At 37.3% G+C, this 19,214-nt stretch overlaps 1 protein-coding gene across 1 annotated transcript in view; it reads left to right on the top strand.

Moving 5' to 3' along the window:
• Nucleotides 1–329: 329 nt before the first annotated feature.
• Nucleotides 330–19,214, top strand: part of KCNG1 (potassium voltage-gated channel modifier subfamily G member 1) — a 385,903-nt gene continuing 367,018 nt past the window's right edge. Inside the window, exon 1 of the mRNA XM_044090022.1 lies at nucleotides 330–583. The gene's annotated coding sequence lies outside the window, so the exon portion shown is untranslated. The remainder of the gene's footprint in view (nucleotides 584–19,214) is intronic.

The following is a 19,214-nucleotide window of genomic DNA, read 5'->3' as shown; positions in this document are numbered from 1 at the left end:
AAGCAAGAAAACTATGATCTTGGAACTATATTAAATGGTGTAAGTAATTAAAACATGACTACTCAGACTGGCAATCTGTTAAGAAATGTATCACAATCCTTGCATACTTCAGTGTGAATTTTCAGAGCATATGAAGTATGTGCTGATTTTATTTCATGTCAATAACAATAACGATGTCCACTGAAAATGCTGTAAGGCTACAACCATGACTTCCAAGAAAGACTTTGATATAAAAACATGTGGAGTGAAATGAATCATCACTCTAGGGCAACTTGATCAATTTCCATTTTAAGAGGGGACCCTGTTTCTGCAAGCTCTGGTTACCATGGCTCTCTCATCAAGTTTCTGAACAAAGAGCCCATCCTCTTTGTGATGTCAGTATGCACACCCCTCCCTTTTGAAAACCTCAGCCTGTTGCCTCAACTGTTCCACTTCTTGTATTCTAAGTCCCAACAACAGAATCTACTCACATGGCTTGGACTACAAGGGAGAGAAGAAAAATGCACTGACAGCTCTTTTAACTGGACTGAGGAAGAAAGTTTGTCACCTGTTGTACTATGAAGTGAAAAAAGCAGAAATTAAGGTAAGTCCGTAGAACTATCTTCTAACATTTATATGTGTATAATATATACATACAGAGAGAGAGAGAGACAGAAAAAATGCATTTTTTCATTTTTTTGTACTTTAACAGGGTAGCATACTGAACTAATTAATTTCACAGTTACTCCTCACTTTTCTTGCAATAATAAATTTGACACTGGCATACACTGTTAAGACTTGAATGTGCATCACCTTACTTTAGTTAAATATTGCTAAATCATTTTTTTCTGAAGTTATTTCTTTGCATAAGAGTGCTGTTTACTTAAAGCTAGACTTTTATTTAATTTACATCAGAACTGCATTGAATTATTTTCCTAGTTCATTACTGGATGTGTGGCTGTAACATGGAACAATATATTGTTTTAATTTTTATAAGCAGCTAAACACTTGGGGATGCTCATTTCAGAAGGCAGTCTGTCTAACTAGGGTGTTTCTCAAACAGACGGCCAGAAGAATGATACTGGGAAGGTACATAGTAAGAAGAATGTACATTTTGATTTTTACAAGCACTCACTCATGCAGGAATAAAAAAAATATTTCCACCCAAAATAATTTTAAGGGTATTAGAGAAAGATAATATAACAAAATGCTGTGCAATGGCAATAGGTCTACACTTAAATTTATACTGTTTAAAGGACAGGATAACCTCAAATATTTGTGTTCATTTGCAATTATTTCAATGTTATAACTTTGCAATCAATGCATTTTTACTGACATTTAACTGTAGTATTTTTGATGAAAGCATCTGTTTACAAAGGTATATTCTACAAATCAGTGCTACCTGGTTTTCCTGAGAGTCTAGACCCAATATATAAAGAAAAAGACTAATACTCTCTGACTTAGCAGGACTGCTACTGATTATCATTCCACAGTTTCACATTTCAGAATTCCTAATGTTCAAAACGGTCTCATTACAGAGTGGATGAGGGCTTTCAGTAGCCTTTAGCAACATCTCTTAATGGAATAGTGGAATTTTGTGACATTTTTTAAGATTTCTTTTTACACTCCCCACACTACCCTGCACAATCTCTGTCAGTTCTCCCTGGCTTCCTCACCTACCCAAACTCAGATTCCCCAACTTCTCCTTATTTGGGACCCCGATATGAAACCCCTTCACCTGGTGGGGGTGCAAATTCCACAGGATTTCAACCTCACAGTAAATCACTGTTAGCCCCAGTGAGTGAGAGATCCCAAAGGGAATTGCAATAATGGAAACAGGAGTCATAATTCATGTGGTGGTCAATCATAGTCCCTAGCTGTGTTCACACAAGTATTGTGTTCACCAAACTTCTAGCAGGATAGAAGTGTTGGCTGTCAGCTACTTCATCCTATGTCAGTAATGGTGCAGATTAACACCCTACCTCTGCAACATCAGGTCAATCCCAGTATTTTTTTAAGATTTAATCCTGAAATTTACGTAGCAACATTTTATAAATTATATATCATTCATGTAAGCCTTAGGTGAAAGATCCCAAAAGTCAGATTTTATAATATGGTTCAACTAAACATGTTTGTTAAGCTGAAAAAATAGCAAACATCATTACTTTGAAACTGTTGCATCAGACCAGGAATTTGAGGTTACCTAACCCTTCTTTACTAGAACTGGAACTCTAGTCTAGCCCAGTTTAGTGCTAATCTTGGTAAGCAGTATTCCAGCAGTGGAAATTAACAACGCAGGCAGTGATGAGAAAGTAAATGATTTTATAAAGGCAGGTTTTATTTAGTATATGAACTAAAGTGCTTAGCTGCTATCTGTCTGGAATGAGCACATGAAATGGAAATGAGCTGGCACCACGCAATGTAAGGATGGTAACTTTAACTAATGCTAGCTTATTCTGTTTTGTGCCTGTAGTGTGTTTCTCTAGTCTGAAAAGTACAACCAGCCTGGAGAATTATAGAGAATTCTGTTGTTACTGTATGTAAATCACCAACAAACCTCACTTCATATTCTATTGTTTCAGTCCTTTTAAAGGTACCTGCTTTAAGAACCCCCACTGATATAAAATTTGCAGCTATTAAAAGACAACTGAGCAGGGCAATAGGCTGGCCAGCTTCTCCATTTTTAAAAAAATGCAATAGTTACTCATAATATCATTAGGGTCATCAGGGCAATTGCAGGACTGAAAATCCAGGATTCTGCTCTGTACACCATAGTACATAATTACATCAAATTGGATCTGGCAGTACATTATCATGAACTGCAAGAAAACAGTCTTTCAGAGGCAGTCTTATGGCAAGAACACATGATGCTGCTGCTGTTATAAAAACAGGAGGAGAAGCAAGAAAATACCCCAAACAACCTTGTGAAAATCTCCATGTTGACCTGCACTGACACCCATGTTCCTGAATTTAGCATTAAACTTGACAACCATACCCAAAGTTCTTGTACTTAGATCCAAACTAGACGGCCATAACAAAAAATATTGGCTTCTAGAACTGCAGAAATCTTATCATGACAGGTAGAATTATGGAATTATGACACCATGCTCCACTTTCTAACTTGTAATGCAACTGTGACAGTCTTGTAATGGAAACATTTTTATATCAAACAAATTATCTTTGAATTCTCTTACTTTATGTCTGGTCTTATCTAACCTCATTCCCCTCCCCATAAAAACAGATACACTTGCACACAGACACACGCACACACCATTTACATAGCGCACACATTGCATGTTTTAAAAAAAAAAAATCATTGCGGTCTAGAAATCTTACTCTTAATCCCTCTCACACTTAGAAAACTGTATTTAATCATGCCAAGTCCCAGCCCATGTACAAACAGAATAGTAACACAGAACTATTAAAACACAATGACCGAACCAGATAAATCAGTATAAGGCAGTGATGGCGAACCTATGACATGCTTGTCAAAAGTGAAACCCACCAGCATTCATCAACACCCAAATTACCAAAGAAACTGAATGAGCAAAAATACAAGAAATATGTGACCCTGCACTTATCTATTAAAACTCAGCAATAAAAATGTCACTAATTGATGTTAATCAAATCAAATGCAGCATGTTCCATATTTTTTCTCAGTTCAATTCAAAATTACTTTTAAAAGTAGGGTAATGTTTTGGTGCACTATTTTAAGCCCAATTATCAGTGTTCATATCATTTTTTCTATTGTAAATCACTGATTTTTCTTTTACTTTTATAATACATAGCAGCACACATGATTGGACTGTATTTTTTTAAATAAATGATTATATAAAGAATCATTTCTCTTTTGTTCGTGGAGGTGGGGGGAGGGGGGCATGCAGAGTCAAGATAGGCATTTTCTAAATTTTTGACACACCGTGGCCAAAAGATAACTGGTGTAAGGCATTATCTGAAAAAAAAAAAAAAAACAAACAAGGTAAGTGAATTTCTAATCTAAGGAAAAAGTGTGATAGTAAAATGAGAGTTTTTCCTATAATAAGGAACGCTAAGCTGTGGTAATATTTTTCAGATGAAAAAGTAGAACCCAAGTATTTATACATTCATAAATAAAGTACAGTGAGAAGAAAATTCAACTACAAGATACTGAAATCCAATTTAAAATAAATCAGAACAGTACATGGGTCTTCATTCAATTTGAATTTGAAATTAAATCATTATGTCTGATATACAATCATGTAAAAAATAAAAAAAAGAGATGAAAAAGAAGTACAAAGTGACACTATCTACTAGGACAAGGGAAATGTCTTGCACTACAATACTCAGGATCCCGACCTGATAGACAATGCCTGAATCATCTCAACATTGCTCACCTTGCATTACATTTTAACTAGTTTACTAAGTAAACCCCATTAAAGATAATTGCATTTTTTCAGCATAGCTTGGAAACACTTTTCCTTTCCATGGTACATGTCAGTAAAATCATGGTTCATCTACAGCACACTGCTCTGAGACAAGTCTAGTGTGATCACACCTAAACAGCATTGTCAGTATAATTTCAGCTGTAAGAATGGTCAAGGAAAATGACGTTTCTTATTAGGTAAAAACCCATGTGGACTGCTATTAAGATGGAAGAATATGAAAGTGGATGGGCTAAAAGAGAACCACCTAGTGTAGTTTGAAGCCTTTTAACATTGTTCATTTGTCGGTGGCAACCAATCATCTGCTCTTTGCGTGTGCTCTTCCTTCATCTCTGCATCCCATAACTTAATCACCTGGCTCAGTTCCCCTGACTGAGGCCATCTCCCCCACATGGCTATCAGATATCAGATCCATCACAGTAGAAAGCAGATAAAAAGAAAATCAAGCTGTCTCAGTACAACATCAGGCCTGCCCACAGGCCTTTTTTTATGCCCTAACTTTTCCTCTTGCTTATGGCTTGGCATTGCTCAAAGGATAGTTTTCCAGGTGCTAAGGTTTCCAAGATCTAAGCAGTGAAAAAGAAATGACACACAAATCTGCTTTAGAATATCTGGTCAGAAGTCATGACCTTTAGAGTGACCTCTATAAATTATCAGTCTTCATAGATGCTGAGGGACATAAATCTAACTCTTTCCAAACACAAGCCAGACATCTTTAATTAAAAGGGTCTGTGGGAGAGATAGCCAGAGTTCTTCCTTTTTTGTTTATATATACTTGGTTAACATATCTATATATATATATATATATATATATATATATATATATATATATATATATATATATATGTTAACCAAGTAAACCCATTGGAAAAAATTGTCCCTTTTTTGGGCAAACTAGGAGAACTGTTTGGTTAACTAACATGTTTATAGTCATGCAGTAGGCAAATGGAATATGATATTCCAAAAAAGAAGGAGTGTATACCAAGGCTGGCGTACTGCAAAAATCTTTAATTCACCATAAAACAATAAAAGCATTAAAGTTTTTTACAGCACCCAGCCTTGGTATACTTTCTTTCTTTTTTGGAATTTAGTTGGACTGTTTGAACAGAGAGTATTTTACCAATTCCTGGATTTTTTACTGTTAAATGGAATATGATATCCTGATTAAGCAGAAAGAGCTTGTTAATACCTTATAACCTTAATTCTCTGTGCTAACTGCCAAACTGCTTTGTATTAACTAACAGGTGAAAATGGCACCATTCCACATAGGATTTGACCCCAAAATCCCTGTCTTATGAGGCCAGTGCCATATTGATTGGAGTACTGGTGCAGAAATGGCATTCCACTAGATGAGGCTTGAGCCCACAGTCACTGGCTTAGGAGGTCAGTGCCTTGCCCATTTGCTCAGTGGGGGCATAAATTATATCATCTGAGACTGGACTTGATCCCACAATCCCTGACATAAGATTTTAGTGCCTTGTCCATTAGCCCATTGGGGCAAAATGTTTTACCGCCCCAAATGCTAAACCATAACACGGCGGGGGGGGGGGGGCGCAGCAATCTGACATGACTATTACAAGTACATTTACAAGATTAAAAAGCTTTGAACATAAAGTATAAAAATAACCAAATAACCAACAAACTCTTTTTTTACAAAAACATAAATTTCATTAGGATTCTACAGTTCTTGGATGGGGACAAGCTGCAAAAACATGCACACACATATATGCAGAGAAAGCTCTCTGCTTAGGGACTGTTAGAATCATAGAAATGAAAGGCTGATATTAGCTTTGAACTGGGACAAAGAAATCCATCTCACGTATTCACTAAGAAACTCATTGCCCTCTGTTTTATACACCAAAGTATTTGCACTTCCTGAATGAGAGCAAAATTATTTTAAAACTAAATGGCAACACATATGACCATCCTTTTTCATTTCTAAATGCTTGGTCCATGATAAACATCACTAACATCAAGATGAGACCAGTACAATTAGATTCGGTCACAAGTAAAATATGGAGTCATTCTACACAATGAATTCCAAAAACTTCATTCAGCAAGCACACTCAAAGTCTGTATTAATGTGTAGTACAAAGAAGGTAAAATCAGCCATGGTCTCCTCATAATCAACATGGTTAATTCTGGTTTTGCATACTTAATGCACTGGAAAGTATAGTTGTGTAAGTAAATTTACCATAACAGTAGATGATCAAATGAACACTGCTGTAGTAGTCTTAGCTATATGGATTATATTGTGCCAAGGATATAAAAGCCGTCCAGCTTCCAAAGCTTCAGTGCACCTTCCATGCACCTAAACTGTCTGGCAGCTCGAGCTGAGCTGATTAAAAGATAAGTTTGGGCACTCGGCCCTTCAGAGCTTTCCTGCCAACAGAGAGAGGGAGGCTGAGCCCTGAAAGGACAATGCTAAGAAGAACAAAAAATAAATAACCACACTCTGGCATAAACAACACACTAAAACACAGGGGGATGGAGGAAAGAAGTGGCTACTGCAGCAGTGATCATTCAAACATCTACTGTTATGGTAAGTTTACTTACACAAATGTACTAGGTTCATTATATTGATCACTGTTGCATTAGCATTAGTTATATGGGTTGATTACCCTAGCATCCTACATTTGGGAAGTAGAAGAAGAGTCTAGCAGTACCTCAAGAATGGTCCTTCCGAAGCCTGATCTAGATCTAGACAAGGAATCAAGCTTATAGTGCTTTGTAAAAGAATGTATAGAGGGCTAAGCTGCAGCTTCTAGAATACTTCTTGAATCCAACCCTTTCCAAAAAGCCATAGATGAAGCCAAGGCCTAGGTAGAGTGGGCCTACACCCTACCTGGAATAGTTTTGGTGTGGTAAGTATAACAAAAGGTAATAGCCTTAGACAACTATTTAGAAATAGTCTGTTTTGACACAAGTTGTCCCTTCTTTTTACCTTCACAATAAATGAACAACTGATCTGAAAATTTGAAAGATTTGGTTTGATCAAGATAGTACATGAGTTGTCTGAAGACATCCAAGAAATGGAGTATCCTTTCTCCTTCATCATTGGTGTGATGATGTGAGGTATTGCCAGTTATGCCAAGAGAAGTAGGGCAGTGGATGTGTAACATATGCCATCACAGCTAGCTGGAATTTTGTAAAGAAATATGTGTCATTTGTATATCAAACTGATTGGTACAGTTGTTTTGAGTTGAAATGTATTTGTAAAGCTGCTTGTGTTAAAAATGTATCAAGGGCAGGTGCTGCTAGACAGAAAATAAATATACCTGCATGTAGTAACTGATTAAATGTATGCACTGTAACTGTTGAAATGAATATATTGTAACAGAGGCTACTGGAAGAGAAGAGGTTAATCTCAATCCACCTGACTTCGAAAAATATTCTGAAATTAAATTACTGGGCCTAGGCTATAAAGATTGCATTTTACAGTTCTCAATGCAGCTAGAGACAAAAAGTCTGTACTAGGAAGCATTCTGTATTGTCTTTGAGTGAACTAATTGATTGCTACTCTGGAAGGGTGAAGGTTTGAAATTATTATTCCAGATGCTGCAATAAACTTTAGCAAAGCTCAAGATATATATTGCAACACGTATGTGCTAAATCCTGGCAGCTTCTAGCCAAGCAGGTAGCATGGGAACCAGAAGTCAGATGACCAGATAGATGTAATGTAATTCTGTAATCCATCACTAAAATGATATTTTAATACTAGGGAAGACTGAAGTCTCAGAGCAGTCTGTTTTTGTAACTTAAAAAGGAAGGTTGCCTCACCTACTGCATCTTGCCTTGCTCTAGTAAGTGAAGCAGGGAATAATAATTCTTTATAACGGTCAGGAAAATATAGTAAGATTAGTTAAGTACTGTTTTTCTGTATTTGTTTGATTCTGTTCATCTGTGTTATTTTAATATTTCCTGTGACTGAAACTCTGGTGTTTATTGTAAATAAATATTCCTTATTCAAATGTTTTTTTTATTATTTTCGATTAAATATATTTAAACTTTTCATTATGGCTGGTCCTTCAGAGAATATGTTAAATTTTGAGAGTACTCATATCCATTTGGTGACTCTGTGGCCACTCCTGAAAGCCTTATTGCATTGACCAAACACTATCATTTGTATTAATATTAATTTTACTCAGTATAATTGGGTACTCTTGTAAGAGCCTAACAGTAGCTGGCTTTGGAGTGCTTGGTGGCAGTAGCTACCTTATAGCCTGAGCAGAAGGGGGCACGGCTAGTAAACCATGCCAGACTTTCCCAGTTGTGTGTGTGTGTGTGTGTGTGTGTGTGTGTGTGTGTGTGTGTGTGTGTGTGTGTCTGTGATTGCAAATCAAATCTTAAAGAGTGTGCATGTCGGCTGCTGGGAGCAGGGACATGAAGCAACCATTTCAGAGAGAGAGTGGTGCAGGACTTGACTTGGACACTCGGCTAAGGACTCAACTCTACAGCTGTGCCAGTGGGGTGTTTTAATGCGCATATGGAGCATGGCCGGCCTTAGGCATAGGCGAACTAGGTGACCGCCTCGGGCGCCGTACAGGCCGGCCTCAAAAGGGCGCAATTCGGACCGGAGTTCTGTTGTGACGACCCCTAACTGGGAAAACCCTTAGAGACAACTACAACATTTATTTTTTTTTTAAATTTCACCGCCGCCCATAGAGGCTAGCAATTGCGCCCTCCTCGGCCTCAAAAGGGCGCAATTTATGGATCGGAGTTCTGCTGTCTGATGACCCTTAATCGGGAAAAGCCGAAAAACAACAACATTTTTTTTTTTTTATTTCACCGCCGAGAGGCTAGCAACAATTGCGCCCTCCCCAACTTAAGCAGGGCGCAATTTACAGACCAGAGTTCTGCTGTGTGACGAGTCATAAGTCAACACTCGTAAGCCTGTCAGCAAGACCGTTGCTGCGCCCAAAGTTTCTTACTGACAGGTCAGACTATTTTTTTAAAGCTGTCAGTACACAAACATTTATTCACATTTTCCTTTTTAAAACTCTAAAAATGGAAGGTATATTTCTGTGGTGGGGGGGTAGACAGTGCAACACATGAAAGTTGTATTGTATTTTTTTTGTGCGCCGGTTGCTTGAGTTCCGGTTAACTGCAGAGTTTTCTGTAGCCTTAAAAACTAAAGATGTTAAATATGGCTCATCTCTGCTTTCCCTTTTTGACTTTTCGTAGTGAAATGTTCTAGTTTTGTTCTTTCTGACTTGCATATTTTTTGCCAAATCTACTTGGGCTTAAAGTTCTTCCGTACATTGTAGATTTGAATTGTTCAATGCTTTTGTATGGTTCCTGTGCATTCTTTTCTGCAAATCAGTTGTTTTAATGTTGGTGTTAAGCTATTGTTATGGTTTTCATCTTGACCTTTTTTTTTTTTTTGAAGACATAAAAAGGTATTTTTTCATTTTTAGTGCGTTCAGATATTTTAGCTTTTCTGTTTTCTCTTCCCCCTCTCTCTCCCTCCTTCTGTGTGTTTCTGCAATCTCTACATCCTTTTAGCCTTTGGTATGGTCCCATTTAGGCAGCCTATGCGTTTTTTAAATTTACATGGTACTGCTGTGGATGGTCACCAGATTCTGTAAAAGATAAATATCGCTGTCTTTTTCTTCCTTCTAGTACCGCTTCTCTTTTGCTTGCTCTGCATACCAGGAATCTAGCTGCCACCATACTGCCCTCTTAAATTACTGCCTTTGTGTGATCAGAAGTGGCCACTTTTCATTTCTGATAATTATAGGTAATTAGGTCAGTTATAAAACATTCCATGACTTTGCATATAAGACTTATAAACCAAACCAGTGGTCTGAGTGCCCAAGATAAAAACTGGTAAACCTGAAGTAAGGCACACATGGAGCTCAGCAAAACGGACAACTGCTTTAATGAACAAGCACAAAAAAACAATCTGCAGCAAGCTAAATCACAGTAGCACAGCACAGCAAACGAAATTGCAAAGCACAAGCAGCAGCACAATAATGCTGTAAAGTTAATACGTTTTCGTCACAATAACAAGTTATTGTGACAAAAACGTATGTGGATTAACTTTACAGCGTTATTGTGCTGTTGCTTGTGCTTTGCAATTTCATAAGGACCTCCACAACGGTTTGCTTTTAGACCTCTCCATTTGTTTGGACCAAGTTGGGACTAGCAAATTAATACATGTGCAGGTGCAAGTAGAATAACTTTTTGCAATACCAAAATTTGGGGCATAAGTGTTATACTCAAATTTAGAGACCTCATCTTCGAATTGTAAGAGAGCTGTATGTTTCAAGTCCTTGATTCTGGGATATTTCTTTCTGGTTGGAGATTCTGATGGAGAAGATTACTAGTTTGTGGTCTGGCTTGACCAATTAAGGGGATACCTTAGGGATGCTACATATGGATGATAAGCTTGTTAAGACCAGGTCAAGTATATTCTGTTTTCTAGTAGGCTTCTTAACAATATGGTCAAGGAAGTTTTTGCTTATAAAATCTAAGATTTTTTTGAGCATATCCTACGTTGGTGGTATAGGTCCCCAAGTTAATCCTTAGGTAGTTAAAACCAGCTAGGATAACAGTGTTCCTGCTTAAAGAAGCTCATCTGGAATATATAGGAATATTATGTGATTTTCTGGAGAAACAATGGGGGTTCTGTAGCATACTATTAACTGAAAGCTAATTTTATTAAGTGTGATTTGGATCTCAATAAGCTCCACTTGCGGGTCTCTAAGTATCTCTCTCAAGGTGATGAGGTCTCTTATATGGGTGCACCACCACAGTTTTCATCAGCTCTAATTGAGTAGTATGCACAAATCTCAAGTACTATAAGACCTTGACCAGCATATGGATCACACAATTACATCAGACATGTTCCAGGTTATCTGCTAGCATAGTGAGGCAAAGCCCTCACTGTGAAATAGGTGATCCAAGTTTGGTTAACAGCTCAGGCTCCTGTTGGAGCTCGTCTGAAGGGAGAGGAATGACAAAATTCAGCTTGCTCTCCTCTCTTTGGGTGGAGAGTTGAGGATGATGTGCAAGTGTAATGGCATGCCATTCTTAGAAGTCTCAGTAGATACAGAGGACCTGATTCATTACGTTGCATATGGCCCCATTAGGTTTGTTGACTTTGGAGGTGTATACTGCAGCAATACAGCATTATTAGCCATTCAAACAGGTCAGACCTGTAGTGGGTGATGTCAGATCAGATAGCTTTTCTTGATGATAGAGATGACATAGGGAGGTCAAAAATGAAGTGCAGGTGTCCTGCATGTAAGTCCCACAAAATGTATTATGTTATTTGCAGTAGTATTTCAGATTTTTTTCATGACTTCTGAGTTGTTGAACAAGGGCTGCTGAAGTATCTTTATTGTCTTTAATTGTTTTACTTTGTTCATTGTACTAAATAATTAATTCATTAATGGGCCTGAATTGTGTAATACAGTCTAAACATATTGCATTTTAGTGGTCTAAGCATGTTGCATTTTAGTAATATATTTTTGCAGTATCTTCTTTATAGACTCCATCAACTGCAAAGGGGTTGATACTTGTCAGGTCATATAGTCTGCATTGTATGGAGTGAAGATCAGAACCATCTGATCTTCAGCATCTTTTATGTAGTCGTTGTATATTATTGTGGTACAGTCTTCTCTACAAGATCAGATTGTACAGGATTTCAGCATTTAGTTAAAAGATAATCTGGCAGTTAGCAAAGTGGACTAAAGCTCCAACTTGTTAATGAGATGTTTCTCGTGGCAAGGATGCAGTGTATGAATCTTTCCACCTTCATTTACTTACTGTGCAACACTGAGCAATTCACTTAACCAGACAGTGCTTTGGAGCAATTTAGAATTTGGGCTAGGCTCCTAAATGGTCTTCAGGACTGCATGCCTAGTAACTATGTACCTATTGTTGTTGTTTGCCATGTATTCCCTCACCAGTACACCATTTTCTAATGTAACCTAGGCAATTTATTCTTCAAGCACTGAAATGCACATTTATTTTCCAGCAGCAATGTTTGCATTCAATTTCTCATTAATGTGGAATTATTCAGATAATTTTTACTTCTTCCAAAATTGTTCATATTGACTTAAGATGGATTATCAGATGGTTAATATTTCGTATGCTCTCATAAATACTCTTCTGTTTAAACCATGCTACAAATAGCTGGATCTTATGGCCAAATGCTAGTGATTTTTATATAATGTCATGTAATTCATCCAAAGATACCAATAAAGTACATGTAATTTATTTCTTCATAACAATAATGAGTGTACTCAGTCAACAAAGTGGCTATAACTGCTGGAGAGGGTGGGGGTAGGGGTGGGGAGATCTCTGTGGATGAAAGTACCTTAGGCTCTTACCAGCTAGTCAATTTTAATTTTTAAACAGTCTTTAATCTGGCTTTGTAGTAGTAGTAGTAGTGTGTGTGTGTGTGTGTGTGTGTGTGTGTGTGTGTGTGTGTGTGTGTGTGTGTGTGTAATTAAGCTGGAATACTGTGACTATAGTATGTTTGAGTGAAATACATTTGAAATATGAGACTTTGGTCATTATTATAGGTTCATAGGTTGGTACTAGGCTATTGGCCCTAGGGCCTATACAAGCCTAGCTATAACAATTCCCTGGCTATTTCTTCCGACACTATTTACTTCCCTGGACCCCTGTCTAGCAGGGCGACCAACGTGATCCCTGGGGTGAATTTCCTTTCTCCCATCCAATCGTCAAGGTTCCTTTTGAAGAGGGCCAAAGAGGCGCTCTGTTTGACATGTATGAGCAGTCTATTCCAGAATTTGGGGCTTCTCTGAGTTATATATTTACACAGACATCTGACAAGGATGCAATCAACAATGCAGCTATTATTGCTTGGTTTGCAGGATGTCTGTGGATAAAAAATGTCTGACCTTGCTGAGCTGATAAATTTAGAAAGTCATTAATCTGACTATGCAGGGTTAGTGTGCATATGTGTAAAATAAATTTGGAATACTTTACTGTGGCCAATTTTATTACAAATAGAAGTGATGAATAGACAGTCAATAAAGTGGTTATAACTGTTGAATTAGGATATTGATGGATTATAATGACAGCAATTTAAGGAGCCTTTTCTGGTTGAATTGTCCTAAAATTGGTACTTCTGTCATTGTTGCTATTAACAGTATCAGTGGTGTGCACACACATTTGGCACAGATGTCTGTGGGTTCTATTCTCACACCAAGAAGATGGTTGTTGACACTGCAGTGTAACATAATGGGGTGCTGCATTCCTAGGAATGCCATCCTTCAGATGAGACCTTAAACTAAGGTCATCTGCTTGAGTTTGTGGTATTTCAGGTGGATGTAAAACATCCTATGACACCCATCGAAAGAGAAGGGGAAATTGCTTGAAGCCCTGGCCAAATTTCCTCTAATTTTATAAATATCACCACTGGTCTACCCTGAATAGAGGCTGCTCCCTTAGTGGGGCTAACCTGATCAGCCAAAGGATGTATATATATATATATATATATATATATATATATATATATATTTTTTTTTTTTTCATTCATTAATTCATACATTTTGTTTCACCAATTACTGGAAAAAATGCTCAAGACTACAAATTTACAATACATTCTAACAAATGTCACTGTATTAAACAAGAACTACAATTTAAAACAAGCAGGAAGGTGAATCAAAGATCATATGCATTTATGAATAGTCTGAAAAATGGGGGGGGGGGGCATGGTTTGAAAACAGTCCAGGACCCAAGATACACTTAAGCTGCTACTGGCTAGAAGCATTTTTAATGACTGTGAGTTTCCAGGGAAGAGTAGTTTACTATTGTTTATGCTAAGTCTTAATGTTAGATTGTTTTGTTTAGCAAATGGCCATTAGTATTTGTGCTATGAAATTTGAAATAAAACTTCTAAATTAAATCCAAATCTCTGTAATCATTGTAAAGTAAAGAATAAAACAGTATGCACAGATCTGCATATTGTTTATGGTAAATGGGGAGAGAAAGAGAGAGAGAGAGACAAGTATTGTGACACTGGAATGGCTGAGGGGGGGGGGGGTCTAGTTCATTTCCCTGCCTAGGGCCCCATCTGACGGTGAATCACATAACAAAAAGTATCAGTAGCTCCTAATGTGTGTAGTTCTCTGGTCCTCTTCATCTCATGACTATCACCTTGCCAGTTTAGGGAGTGGCTGGTAACTATATTCAGCAAGGCTACAAGTGGACCTTGTGGGAATAGAGTTTAGGCCTACATAAGGATGCTGTGCCATCACAGACAAAAGATCCTGTTAATCCAAATGATCTTGAATTTTATAAAAAAGAAAAGTTAATAAAGTTCAGCAGTAAGCTAAAAGCCAAGGCTGATCATGGGATGAAAAAGGATATAATCCTTCAGGCTTAAGTCTAACACCAGAACCCTCTCCTAAGAACGTCAGGGCCTAATGTGTGACATTCTGCTAAGGCATCAGCTTGCATGATAATGGAAAGCAAGACAGTGGCTGTATTCTGGGTCTCACTCCCAAAAGTAGGTACATCTCTGATGTGGCTTACACCAGTCTGTACAGAAAAAAATAGGAGAATTCTAAATCCTCCCTCTAGAAGGTAGTGATCCTACTGGTGAGGAGATGGAGGTGCAACAGCCATGGTCCATGAAATTAAAACAGGAACCAGACAATTGCTACTAAACTTATCTACTGTCTTTTATGTCTGTGTCTTGAATCACCAGATAAACCCAACCCACCCCCCTCCACCAATACTAGGTAGAAGGCTTCAAGCATCTTTCATCAATGCTACTGAGTTGCAGAGTTGAATAGCTGGAAAATATCAATGTTATCATATACTCATGAGAAAAAAGATCAGTTCCTATGGTGAACCCCACTCATGATCTTGTGGACTAAAGCATAATGTGAAAATATATGCTTTTCAGGTATGACACCTCCACAAACATTTAAAAGATGCATGTTTGGAGGATATCTATAAGGCATGGGCAATTAGAAAGAACTGGGGGTTCCCATCAATCTATGCACCTCATAACCTCAAAGAAAGGACTATGTATGTGTCAAAAAGGATGTGTATGCCTTAAGCATGGGAACTTGGAGGGTACAAGAAAATTGCATACAGCGCATCAAAGGAACCAGATGAATAACTCAGTTAACAATATATATATAAACAAGATCTTTTGATTTAACTTCAAAACAACAGAGGTTAAAATCACTGCCAGTTGTCGATTAATAGTCTGGGAGTACAGAGTGATGAACTATATTATAGTGTGAATTACAGTAGAAAAAGAAACCTCCAAGAAATGCTGTACCCCCCCCCCCAATAGCGCACACACACACACACACACACACACACACACACACACACACACACAAACACTGCTCTAATACAAAGTACTTCTGTTTTTAGTTTTAGGAACTGAGCAGTGAAGTACAGAAAATAAAATGTTTCTAACCTTGACCATAATACAGGACACAGTTACAGCACTTACAATGTTGGTCTAATAGTTTCTTAATTTTTTAACAACAAACAGTCTGTATAACATACAAGATTGAAACATACCAATGGATTACTTGGTAGAGAAAAAGTTCACCATAGTTAAGGACAACAGCTAAAGTGGCAATGTAGAGCTGTATGTTACAAAAATAGACTACTGCATAATTAAAGGTAATAATTCTGTTCAACAGATGTTGTCCTACCTAATGCTCAAGAACTTTGTAGTACTTTGAGTGGAAAATGGGTTCGATCCTTTTATTCCTCTCAACCTCTTAACACAATTAATATGGACAAAGCTAAAAAATAATGGCGGGACAAAGGGCCATAAATAGAGATGTATTTTAATTATTGCTCTTCTGATCTTAGAAAGTTGCTAAAATAACAGGTTTTGTGTTTGCACACTATCTGAAGGCTATGAAGTCTAAAACTCAAATGTCTGTCATTATGTAGTGACTTCAGTCCTGAATGATCTGCAAGAAAACCACAAATTTATGAGGAACACACCCAACGTATCAGGCAAAAATCTGGACATTTTGCAAAAATCTGGGAAGTTATGGATGCAAACAGCGCACTTTACTGATGTTGTGCAGCACACACTGTTGTAAATGTTCATTAACACTGCACTATACATAAACTAAAAGCTTACCACACACTCTCTTGCCTAGCAGCCAACAAACCTATAAATATTAAGTTCACATCCATATAGCATTAAAAAGGAAGAAACAGAGAGGCAGTAACTTCTCTAAAGTTAAGGAAGAACAAGTACATGTAACTATTTAAAGAATTCAATTTTAAAACTTATTTTGGCTGGACCACAGTTCATAAGAAAAGAAACTAGTCTAAACTAGATTCAGATATATTCTGTAAAGGCTATACAAATCTTCTTTCTGTTTCTGCCAGAAAGGTGTTTAATGCAACTTTTCAGAAAAATTCAATGAATTACAGCAGGTGTGAGTGTGGTAGTAAAAGAGAGAGAGAAAGAGGAAGACAGACATGGGGAGGCAAGCTTCAAAATAGTTTACAAAGCTTGCTGATAAAATGGCAGAATTGTGCATTTAACTGTACTGCTCATTTGAATGATGAATACCCATTATTACATTAGGCCTTCCTGATGTGAAACAACTCATAACCTTCATAAGTGATGCTCTGATGTAAGTCAGTGTCCATGTATGTGCCAGAAACAGTAGGACAAGTCATTTTGTGCAGCTCAGCAGGGAAATGTTAAAAGCTATTTTGGACAATACATAAAGAAGGCACCAAGGGTCAGCAGAGTGTGAAAGCAGAAGAATATTTGTCAATTTTATTATGTTACCAGAGAAATGTTAAAAAGCCATGGGAGCACTGAATGTGACAGCATTCATACTGAATGAATATATGAAACCTAAAAAGGGATGTCACATTGAGATTCACCTTAGCTCTCTAATCCAGATGTGTACATTGTTTTCCAGTAACCGGCATACCTGACTGTTGTCCCTAAATTTGCAGAACACACATATTTTTTCCTCATAGTTTTACCCTGTCCTTCATAAAATGTTTGATGTTCTGGTAAATAACTGAGAATTACAGTTAGTCAATACTGAGAGACCTTAAAGTTTCATTGTTAATGTTCAGAAAATGCTTGCTGATGCAAAACCTGTTCTTCTATTAATCTTTAAGTAAATTATTTTAATATTTAAAAGCAATCCCTGATTTTGGGCCTTTGTCTCCCTATTATTTTTGACCTTGTCCAGATTCTTCAGCAAAGAAGTTGAGAGTTATAGCATCTAATTACACAAAAATCTGGACCCAGATATTTTCTAAAAACTGTCTGCCGTGATCATTATATGCAAGCTTTTATAAAAGCAAAATGACAAAACACAAGTTCACCAACGGCAAGCAGTACTTCATGCAATCACCAGTTAATGTTACCGACAACTTAACATGCAAAACACAAAAGTGAAGTGTGGCTTCAGAATATACACACAAATGTACAAATACAAATGAGAAAAGGGAATCAGGTACAATGAAAAGTCTGTGTACCAGGACATCACATGACATTAAGTATACTCTCTGGCATGATGGTACTTCTGTACAATACTCTATAGTTATAGAATCCTGTGTGTACTGCCTGTTATTCCTCTCATGCACTTGTTTCTTCTGGTTTCATTGGTAGTTTCATAGTTTGTGTATCCTGTGTTGTGGTTGAAGGCCTTTAAGACATAGACTCCAAAAGTCCAAGTGTATAAGCAAAGGACCCTATCCATTTATCCAAGTACAGATGAACCATCCAGAAGGAAACAAACGTGCCTCTGTAGTAGCCACCTGCATAGCTTTGATAGTGACCACTTGCACAGCTTGGACAATGGTTGTCAGAATCTGCTTTGTCTATCACTACCGTCTATGAAATGCAGCCATTTTACCCAAGGTGTGAACTATACCACAACATGTCTGCCCTGCTATATATTATTGGGATAATGTTTAACCTACTCTTGCAAATAAATACTTCCTCTGTCAGTGAAGTTCCTATGGAGAATTTAAATGCAAGCATTGCAACAGTTGTAGCGGGAAAGAAAAAAAAGTCTGTAAGTGTTCAGAGTAAAAGGGAGAATGATGGACAAAGGGGTCTCTAAGTGGCCGGCTTTAAGTGATCAGACTTGAAGGAAGAATACTAATTGCCTGTGATATAAAGAATACTGCTGTTGGATAAAGATCTGGGATAGCATGAAAGTAAATACTATGGATAATGTGGATAAAGGATTGGAAAACAACACCATAACAGGAACAGACAGATGGTTAATACAGTGCTGGAAGAGAACTGTGGATATTCTCACAGAGTGTGAATGAAAGGGCAACACTCATTTGGTGTTCTGAAGCTTTTGAAAGTCCAGATGAACTCAGAAAGCAGCATGAATAGCAAAGTATATAATGTAACATGTAGCATGGGGTTACACAGTAGCTGGAGAAGATGTGAGATTTCTACATGATTTACTGACCATGTTTCTTCTGCTATCTACTCACTACACATGCTGATCTTAAAAATGAATTTTGCCTTTTGATTTAATCCAAGAGTTAATAGCTTAAAATTGTAAACTAGCAATTGTAATTTGCTCTTATATCACTTGTGAAATAATACATATGTTGTAAAAAGACAGAGGCAAAAAAAACATGGGGGGGGTAGAGGGTCTAAATATGTATCAGTCATATAAGAGCTGTTTATTTAGCTACATTATCATACCAAACTGAAAGAGCCAGGCAGAAGGTGGTAAAAGTATCACTTATATTAACATGAGGAAGGAAAACATTAACTCTGGTTGGCATGCCTCTTAAAGGCAAGTTAAAGGTCACTGTACAAGAAAAAAGAAAATGCAAATGTTT

The sequence above is a fragment of the Protopterus annectens genome, chromosome 12.part0 (assembly GCF_019279795.1).
Source record: "Protopterus annectens isolate FY-2018-M chromosome 12.part0, PAN1.0, whole genome shotgun sequence".
Classification (NCBI taxonomy): Eukaryota; Metazoa; Chordata; order Ceratodontiformes; family Protopteridae; genus Protopterus; species Protopterus annectens.
Note: the sequence above shows the minus strand (reverse complement) of the source record. Positions and strands in the feature narration are given on the sequence as shown.